Raw genomic sequence first — 10,650 nt, 5'->3', positions numbered from 1 at the left:
TGCCATGCCCTCCTCCAGGGGATCTTCCCGACCCAGGGATCAAACTCACGTCTCTTGCAATGGCAAGCGGGTTCTTTCCTGCTGAGCCACCTGGGAAGGCCCCCATACCTTTAGCTAACAGCTAACTGCTGGGACCAGTGAAAACGCAGCTCTCTTGCTCCATTTGGATAAACTCTGGCAAAACTCACATTCAGTTCTCCTGCGGGATCAGCCTCTTTCTTCTCTCCAGCAAACTTTGCCCGAGGTCACACCCTTGCTTACTTTTGCTCTTTTCGTCTTGCTCCACCCAGCAACCCCGTTCATGAGTGGTTCCCCCTGGGAGCACTTCCTGAATAAATCATTTGAACACACATTCTTGTCTCAGAATCTGCTTCTGGGAACCCAGTGTGGCTACGGTTCCTTGGTGGCCTCGTAGAGTAACTAACCAACCATACAAAGATATTCGTTAAGGAAGGAAAGAGAAAATCATACAGTGAAATGTTAATTGGAAAAGAACAAACTTATTCAGCAATGCTTGAAGAGGCCTCAAAGTCACCAAAGAGGACATTCTGTTTTTAATCTTCATTTGAAAGTTAAAAGATTATTCTGTTTTTAAAAACTGCCCAAAGATCCCATGCCACAACTACTGATATTTCCATCTATTAGGCAACAGCATCAACAGCAAAATGCTAGCATATATTTGATCATCAGTATCAAATTTGTACAGATGAGTATATGTATTCTGCCAGGATAACTTAACCAGGCAGACTTGTGAAACTAGTACACTCTAATTAGATGCCTTGTCTACTGGCTACTGGTGTGGGACCAATGATGACATGCCCATGTAGAGATGTGGTTCCATGAGAAGTCAGAGCAGATAGCATTTTCCTTTCTTTCTTGGCAAGAAAATATTGGGTTACTTTTAAGTGGGTCACCGTGATGCAAGAGTCATTTTTGGACTGCTTGCGAATAGAAAGACAAAGTAGATTCAGTCTAATTTTAGACATGGGGGCTCAAGAAAGCACTGCTATAACAGACACTCGTTTTTGCTCTTTAGCCTGCAGCCTTAGCAAAGAAGCAAATACTAGACCAAGGTCAAAAGTGGCCTGAGCCTTCTCTGAAGCAGTCGTTTCTCTAGCCTGGAACAGAGACCATAACAGCAGAAAGGCAGCTCCTTTCTTTTCTGATTTTATGATTCGTTCTTTTTTTCTTTTTCAAGTTTGCAATGTTGTGTTGGTTTCTGTCCTACAGCACTGTGAATCAGCCGTAGTTATACAGACATCCCCTGGCTTCCCAGTCTCACGGCCCTCCCCCACGCCATCCCTCTAGGTCGTTACAGAATGCCAGGCTGTTCCGCTGTGTCACACAGAAGCTTCCCGACAGCTGTCCGCCTTATACCTGATAGTGCATGTATATTGACGCTGCTTTCTCCGTTCGTCCCACTCTCTCCTTCCCTCACTGTGTCCACAAGTCCACTCCCTACATCTTCGTATCCATTCCTACCTTGCAAATAAGGTCCTTTCTAAACACACAGATTCGACGGCTGAAGAAAAGGCTTCATCTTCCAGAAATGTCAGTCTAATGCCTTTTTTTGACAATGAGATTTACTAAAGAATTTTATAGAGAAAAAAAAAAGAGAGAGAGAGAAATTAAGCAAAATGTCCAGATGTCATCTGTTAAAAATGTTTTATTGAGACAATAAACAAATAACATCAACAAGTACTAAAATTTTAATTAAAATATGATTTACGATGTTGCCCGACACCACTGGAAGCATTCTTATCGAAGGAAAATAAGATTGCACCGTTTTGTGTCCTTAGGACACTCAAATAGCCCATTTGACTTTGCGGGTCTCCCCCACGTCGTGTGATCTCATAATGTCTTTTCCATGCCCATGAGCATGAAAATGTTCTATAACACTTGAAAACACAGTGGTGATATCAATCCTTCCCTTTCATTGCTGGCTACATCACTAAATAGATGTATATTATGTTCTCTTGCCTTCTGCTCCAAAAAATCTAAGTATTGCATTTCTGTCAATTCATTGATTGAAGAGCTTCTCCCTCAGAATGTTGACAGCTGCTTCCAACATTTATAAAATAACTTGGATAACAGCTGCCAGCGGATTGGCTAAAGAAGATCTGGAACCATGTAATTAGCATTCATCGAACGCACACATTTCCTTTGAAAAACCCCTCCAGCCCAAAGTTGGCTCTCAGGAAGCTGATGATTCTTGTTAAGTTCAGAACAGGTCTGGCTGATGCTTAACTGTCCATTAGCTGATTTTAAATGGAGCATATTAATAGAGTTACTATTGAGTGCTTTAATATTGAATGCTATCATAATATTGAATGCTAGCGTAAGTAATACTGCTTTAATTTTTGTCCTTCAGTCATCAAGCATCCATGTGAGAACTCTCTCTTAATGATCCCATGCACTGATAGATCTCTTGTATTGTACTTGAGCAGATGTAAACCCCAGATTTTTAAAAACTAATTGTATTTATTCGTTTTTGGCTGTGCTGGGTCTGCGTTTCTGCACGCGCTGTCTCTAGTCGAGGTGCACAGGCTTCTCATTGTGGCGGCTTCTCTTGTTGTGGAGCACAGCCTCCAGGATGGGCAGGCTCAGCAGTCAAGGCAGTCAGGCTTAGCTGCTCCACTGCATGTGGCATCTTTCCCCACGAGGGACCGAACCCATGTCTCCTGCATTGGCCAGCAGATTCTTTACCACTGAGTCACTGGGGAAGCCCTAATTTGGTGATTTAAAGTGAAAATAAACCCAGTCACCCAATTAATTACCTTTATAGACATAAAAATATTCTTTGCAAGAAATAACATGAATATGTATGGTAATCACCACTATGTCAAGGAGTGCCTTGAAATCTTTGAAGTAAACACCAAAATATCAACGGTGGACCTTCAGTGTGGCATGGCTGTAAGAGGCTTCTCCTTCCCATATGTGGCCAGTATCATATTTGGACATGCAATTCTTACATAACTGAAAAAACTAAACTTTATATTATAATGCTTTGAGAAATTAAAGGAAGATCTGAGTGAAATTAAAGGAAGCTCACTCATAGCTTCAGAGTGAAAGGGAATACTTACCCTTTCTTGAAAGTATCTGAAACCCTTAAGTATCTTGAAAAGATTGAGACTGCAAATGAACTTTCCCAGGGACTAGGTTCCTATCGATTATAGGAACAGATACGACTAATACAGTTTTTGCAACATCTACATTGGAGAGCCTACAAGTGTCATACAAAAAGTGAGGACATTCAAACATGGGATCACGTTAAAAAATGAACTTTTGTATCTGATGAGTCATATGACTGCAGATCTGAATATCCCTAGAGCAAAGCTTATGCTTCCTTGGGGACAGACGCTGCTGTTAAATCCTCCTGAACGCACACCCACACCTGAGCGTTTGTTCAGATGCTCAATTCATCAGGTGTTCCTTTCTGTTCTATCTCAGTCTTCCAAGGTTCATGTCGACTGCTGCTTCTTCCCTGACCTTGTCCCTCACTCCAGGAAGGGTTCTGCATTTTCCTTCTTGACCCTGCCCCTTCTCTTTGACCTTCTGTAACATGCTGACTTGCCTCTGGCTTCACCCTCTCTTCTGGACCAGGGGTGGACCTCTCATTGAGTCTGTCTTCACAGGAGAACTTTCATGGGGAGAATCAGTCTCGTGCAAGAAGGCCAAGCAAATGGAGACCAGCCTTCCATCTCCTCTGAGCTCAGCTCCCCATCACTCATCAAAGTGGATGAAGCAGAGAGTGGTGACTTGGGAATCATAGTCTCTCTGGTCCTTTCCTAGGACAGCCTATGTATTCTGGTCCTGGAAGTTTTAAAACTTGGTCTTGGGCATCCATAATGGCTCTGTGGTTAGGAATCCACCCGCCAATGCAGCAGACACGGGTTTGATTCCTGGGTCAGTAAGATCCCCTGGAAAAGGAAACGGCAACCCACCCTAGTATTCTTGCCTGGGACATCCCACGGACAGAAGAGCCTGGCGGACTACAGTCCCTGGGGTCACAAAGAGTCGGATGCAACCGAAGCGGCTGAGCATACCCATTAAGACCTAAATGCCCTTTTCTCAATTTCCCGAGAGAACAAGTCACATGACAGAAGAGAGAGGGAAGGCCAGCCACAGCCAAGCCAGTCTGGACAAGAAGCCATCAGTGTCGTCTCTCTGACCACTTAAAACCAAGAATGCTCAGGCAATGATACCGCTGTTCTGGATGAGGGGAGCGAGAATAGAAAGACGGACAATTAATGCCACTTACTGTCTTTTCTTTTTGGTTAACAGTGTCAAATAATAAATAGACCTTTTGTTTCCTCCCACATTCTAAGACTGCTTAATTTGGGCTCTGGAGAAGTGGAATAGGCTTTCTGTAAACCCAGGTTGTTACCAAGGCCGTTCTGTGATGAAGTTCAAGTCCAAGTTCAGCCACACACACTGCATGCAGATGCTATGATATTTCACGTTTGTGTGACACTCCGTGTGGGTAAGGGAAGTGCATGGAGCATAATTGCCATCTCCCATCCATCATTTTTTTTTTAATTTCTGAAATTTGTTGCCACAAACTCATTGAGCTTGAGTTTAAGAATACATTTGAGCTTTTCCCGACCTTGTATTCATAGCAAGTGACTTTCTGAAAAGTTCCAAATGGACTGAAATCAACTTAATCTCATACTCCTGTGTGCCGGTGAAGGTTCGATGCAAAACAGTCTGATAAGCATTTCGGCCTATGAGCCTACCTATTTAGGGCTGTTTATTTTGAAATGTTTCCAAGGTGTCAGGAACACAAATGTATATCAGCTGGAAATGATACATTTCTACCCATTTCCATGAACCCACTCGGAAGGAAAAGCTGGTAAATTTTTATAGCTCAGAAAACTCAGTTATTTTCCCAGGCAATTCGCGGGTGGAATTTTCGAGGCATTTTCCTACGTCACACCTGTGACTGGAGAACAGACTAAGCTTCTTTGTGTCTCAGGAAGGGGAACGGCATCACATACCAAATACCTCTTGGCTATGGCACAACGACACTCTTTAGCATGATATGTGCTTAAAGTATAGATTCGAACCAGCCTTTAGGCACGCCGCCAATATATAATCACTGACATTATGGCTGAAATAGCCGTATAACGTGGTGTAATGCTGTGATGGAAACTTGACCCTTTCCATCTAGATTTTGGTACTCTGCGGACTGAATACTATCTATAGTTGCTTCCCTGGGTAGATGACAGAATTGTGCAAATCGTTAGAAAAAAATTGGCTATAACATAGTAATACTTTGTAGTGATTTTAGAAGGAAACCGATCAAATACTGACACACGGAGTTCATAAAAGATTTGAATGTCGCTTGTAGTTGATGACTGTTTCTGGGACTTCTGGGCTAGAATGAGCAGAAGACATTCAACACTGCTTGTGCTGAACTTCCTTGATCCATTTTCTTTTAAGTTGAGTGCTATTCTTTAGATGCACAATTCTCGTTTGTCTCAGGAAGATTTTTGTGAATAGATAGTCTCTGCTTGCTTTCCTTCTTTCTTTCTTTTCTTTTTTTTTTTTTAGTAAGGTATCAAGGTACAAAGGGAAAAAAAACATGAACTTTGCAGTCAGATGCAGTAATCCACCATGGCCACTTTCTAGCCAGTGACTAACAAACTTCCTTGAACCTCAGTTTGGGGGGATCTGCATAATCAGGACAATAGTTCAACAATACAGGTGGTTGGCGATTATTAGCAACAAGGGTGTGTAAATTTCAGAGCAGGTTATAGATATCGATATGTTCTAAATAGTTGATGTTATTGTCATTGTACTTTGCATAGGTAGGACAGATCTGTATTTGTGTCTGTGGTTCATCTTTTAGTTATGCACATTGAAATGTTCTTTTACTGTATAAAACATTTAGTTGGTGCATTGAACTGGTTCCCATGTTCTGTTAGGCACAGGCATTTCTATTCCTGATAATGGTTTAACTAGCAGTGTTTACATCATTTGCGCATGAGGCAGATTCTGCAGAGCTGAGCTCTGAGGCACGGCTGGTCTGCTCCCTGTCCTGCCTTCCAAGGCAGACACTTGTACTTTTTTAAAAAATATTTTTACTTATTTATTTGGCTGTACCAACTCTTAGTTATGGCATGTGGGATCTAGTTCCCTGACCAGGAATGGGACCCAGGCCCCCTGCATTGGAAGCACAGCGTCTTAGCCACTGGACCACCAGGGAAGTCCTAAGTTTGATCTTAAAATGATAAAACCCAGTTGATAATATTTACACTGACCAGCCCACATAACAGTATACGATGAGGATACCATATGATCACTTAAAAAATGTTACTATTTAAAATGCCATCTTAAATTACTTCAAAAGTGCTGCTTATAATTTTTTTAAAATGCTACTTTAAGAAGTTGTTATTTTAAATACCTCAATAAGTGGAATCATGTACTGTCTGTCTTTCTATAACTGGCTTATTTCATTAAGCATTTTGTCCTCAAAGTTCACCTATATTGTCACACATGTGGCAGCATTCCTTTCTTTATTAAGGCTGATGGTGTTCCACGGTGCATATATTCTACATCTTCTTTATTTATTCATCCATCAGACAACATTTAGATGGTCTCCACATCTTGGCTTTTATGGCTTGGGAGTTCTAACATCTCTTTGAGATCCTGATTTGCATATTTTGGGGATATGTGTTAATACACAACATCTGTTTTTCTCTTTTTGACTTAGTTCACTTTGTATGACACTCTCTGGGTCCATCCACTTCTCTACAAATGACCCAATTTTGTTCCTTTTAATGACTGAGTAATATTCCACGTATAAATGTACTACATCTTCTTTATCCACTCCTCTGTCAGTGAACACTTAGGTTGCTTCCACATCCTGGCTATTGTAAACAGTGGTGCAATGAGCATTGTAATGCATGTGTTTTGTGGAATTATGATTTTCTCTGTATATCTGCCCAGGAGTGGGACTGCTAGGTCATGTGGTAATTCTATTTTTAATTTTATGAGGACCTTCCATACTGTTTCAGTTGTAGCCCCCAGCCTTATCCTCCTCCTCCACTTCATTCCTCTTCAAATACTTATCCTTTCTTATCAATTCTTTCTTTTACTGCTTTTTTAAAAAATACAGGTCTTTTTTTAAAAAAAACTTTTTATTTTATGCCGAGGTATAGCCATTAACAACATTGTGGTAGTTTCAGGTGTACAAGGAAGGGAATCAGCCAGACATATACATGTATCCATTCTCCCCCAAACTCCCCTCCAGCCCAGGATGCCCTTCTAATCAAGTCTGTATTCATCTGTTTTGATCCTGGCCTGTCTCCCCCAGCTGGAATGAGGGTCGTGGGACTTGTAAATATCCATCATTTTCTCTGCATTGCTACGACCCTGGAGCCTAGAACACACCCTAGACCCCAACAGATACATGAATGGATGGACTGGTGAATGGAAGCATGCCTTTCCTTTGACTGGAGTGACAGCCCTTCCTCATGCAAATAAGGGACAAGTATGTAATTGTGCTCTTGAAAATGTTTCCAATGTAAAAAAATTAAGTCAAAATCTCTACCATGATTATTGCTGTGAATTCAACAGACATGTTACTCTTCAACTTGAAATGTAAAGTAAACATTATTTTCATCAGAAAGAAAGCTGACTATTTGCATGAGGGCTTTGCTCACCTTGGAGAAAGAAATGACAACTACTCCAGTATTCTTGCCCGGAAAACTCCATGGACAGAGGAGCCTGGTAGGCTACAGTCCATAGGGTCCCAAAGAGTCAGACATGACTGAGCAACTGAACATGCACACACACGACTGCTCACCTAGGTGTTGAAGTGTAATTAACAGGGCACATCCATGTATCTGTGGAGCCGGAAAGGCAAGAGAAGTCGGATTTTTGAGTCTGTGGCTGATGGTATCCATTTGTCATCCTTTTCTACTACTTCCTAAATGAAAAATGAGCTGAAACATTTTTTTTAACAACAATTCCTAGCTTTGAGGAAGTTTTCAAATGTAGTAAGAAATGTGTCTTCATTTTTCAAAGCTCTCCATAGTGGTGAATTCTTAATTGTATGTTAACTTGAGCTCAGGGTGGAATTTCAACGATGCGATGAGGGTTGCAGGCGATGTGTTCTGGTGGAAAGGAATTTTTGTTTGTTTGTTTTGGATTTTTTTCTCCTTCTGCCTTTGCCAATAGTTTGCTCTGAAATTTCAAGGGACTCCCATCACAGTTCTGTTCTCAGGCTGCAAAATACAAGGGAGAGAAAGTACTGCCTTATTATAAGCATGTTGTCATGTTTTATAAACAAATGTTGGGAAAGGAAAAAATACTTTAAACTGAGAGAAAGAAATTTTCAAGCTCCTGTAGAGTGCTATTATGTATTCAACATGTGAGCGGAAAGGTGGTGTTTAGGACTAATTGTGTAAACTCCGTGATTAAAGACTTTGGCAGGAGATTTGTCCTTGTGGTCGTCCAGCGTGATCCTTGTCCACACTGAAGCTGAGGTCTACCTCCATATTTGCACACTGCAAAAACTTTGTTAAACCAATGCAAAGTAGTATATTGATACTAAATTAGGTATTCTTTCTACTCTAGAATTCCTTGCTAGTCTAATATATCTGGAAGTTTACGAAGCACTTTCTAATATGTTAATCTGGGCTTGAAAGGATCAGGGTTTTAACGACTCTCTTGGGCTAAATTATGTGACAGCATTTTATTTTTTAATTTTAAACTTTTAATTTTGTATTGAAATATAGCTGCTTAACAATGCTGTGACAGTTTTAGGTGAACAGCGAAGGGACTCAGCCACACATATACATGTATCCATCCTCCCCCAAAGCCTGCTCCCATCCAGGCTGCCACATAACATTGAATAGAGTTCCCTGCGCTATAAAGTAGGACATTGTTGGTTATCCATTTTAAATACAGCAGTGTGTACATGTCCAGCCCAAACTCCCTAACTATCCTTTCTTCCCACCCTCCCCCAACCCTGGCAACCATAAGTTTATTCTCTAAGTCTGTTTCTGTTTTGTTCAGTTCAGTTGCTCAGTCGTTATCAGACTTTTTGTGAACCCATGGACCGCAGTACACCAAGGCTCCCTGTCCATCACCAACTCCCAGAGTTTACAAACTCATGTCCATTGAGTCGGCGGTGCCATCCAACCATCTCATCCTCTGTCATCCCCTTCTACTCCCGCCTTCAATCTTTCCCAGCATCAGGATCTTTTCAAATGAGTTGCTTCTTCACATCAGGTGGCCAAAGTATTGGAGTTTCAGCTACAACATCAGTCCTCCCAGTGAACACCCAGGACTGATCTCCTTTAGGGTTGACTGGTTGGATCTCCTTGCGGTCCAAGGGACTCTCAAGAGTCTTCTCCAACACCACAGTTCAAAAGCACCGATTCTTTGGTGCTCAGCTTTTTTTATAGTCCAACTCTCACATACATATATGACTACTAGATAAACCATAGCTTTGACTACATGGACCTTTGTTGGCAAAGTAATGTCTCTGCTTTTTAATCTGCTGTCTAGGTTGCCTATAACTTTCCTTCCAAGGAATAAGCATCTTTTAATTTCATGGCTGCACTCACCATCTGCAGTGATTTTGGAGCCCCCCAAAATAAAATCTGTTACTGTTTCCACTGTTTCCCCATCTATTTGCCATGATGTGATGGGACCAGATGCCATGATCTTAGATTTCTGAATGTTGAATTATAAGCCAACTTTTTCACTCTCTTTTTTCACTTTCATCAAGAGGCTCTTTAGTTCTTCCTCACTTTCTGCCATAAGGCTGGTGTCATCTGCATATCTGAGGTTATTGATATTTCTCCCAGCAATCTTGATTCCAGCTTGTGCTTCATCCAGCCCAGCATTTCTCATGATGTACTCTGCATATAAGTTAAATAAGCAGGATGACAATATACAGCCTTGACGTTCTCCTTTTCCTATTTGGAACCAGTCTGTTCTTCCATGTCCAGTTCTAACTGTTGCTTCCTGACCTGCATACAGATTTCTCAAGAGGTGGGTCAGGTGGTCTGGTATTCCCATCTCTTTCATAATTTTCCACAGTTTATTGTGATCCACGCAGTCAAAGGCTTTGGCATAGTCAATAAAGCAGAAATAGATGTTTTTTTGGACCTCTCTTGCTGTTTCGATGATCCAGTGGATGTTTGGCAATTTGGTCTCTGGTTCCTCTGCCTTTTCTAAAACCAGCTTGAACATCTGGAAGCTCACGGTTCACGTATTGTTGAAGCCTGGCTTAGAGAATTTTGAGCATTACTTTACTAGCATGTGAGATGAGTGCAATTGTGCAGTAGATTGAGCATTCTTTGGCATTGCCTATCTTTGGGATTGGAATGAAAACTGACATTTTCCAGTCCTGTGGCCACTACTGAATTTTCCAAATTTGCTGGCATATTGAGAGCAGCACTTTAACAGCATCATCTTTCAGGATTTGAAATAGCTCAGCTGGAATTCCATCACATCCACCTGCTTTGTTCGTAGTGATGCTTTCTAAGGCCCACTTGACTTCACATTCCAGGATGTCTGGCTCTAGGTGAGTGATCACACCATTGTGATTATCTGGGTCATGAAGATCTTTTTTGTATAGTTCTTCTGTGTATTCTTGCCACCTCTTCTTAATATCTTCTGCTTCTGTTAGGT

Source organism: Odocoileus virginianus, chromosome 2, assembly GCF_023699985.2.
Source record: "Odocoileus virginianus isolate 20LAN1187 ecotype Illinois chromosome 2, Ovbor_1.2, whole genome shotgun sequence".
Lineage (NCBI taxonomy): Eukaryota > Metazoa > Chordata > Mammalia > Artiodactyla > Cervidae > Odocoileus > Odocoileus virginianus.
The sequence above is the reverse complement of the archived record's forward strand: the minus strand, read 5'-3'. Positions refer to the sequence as shown.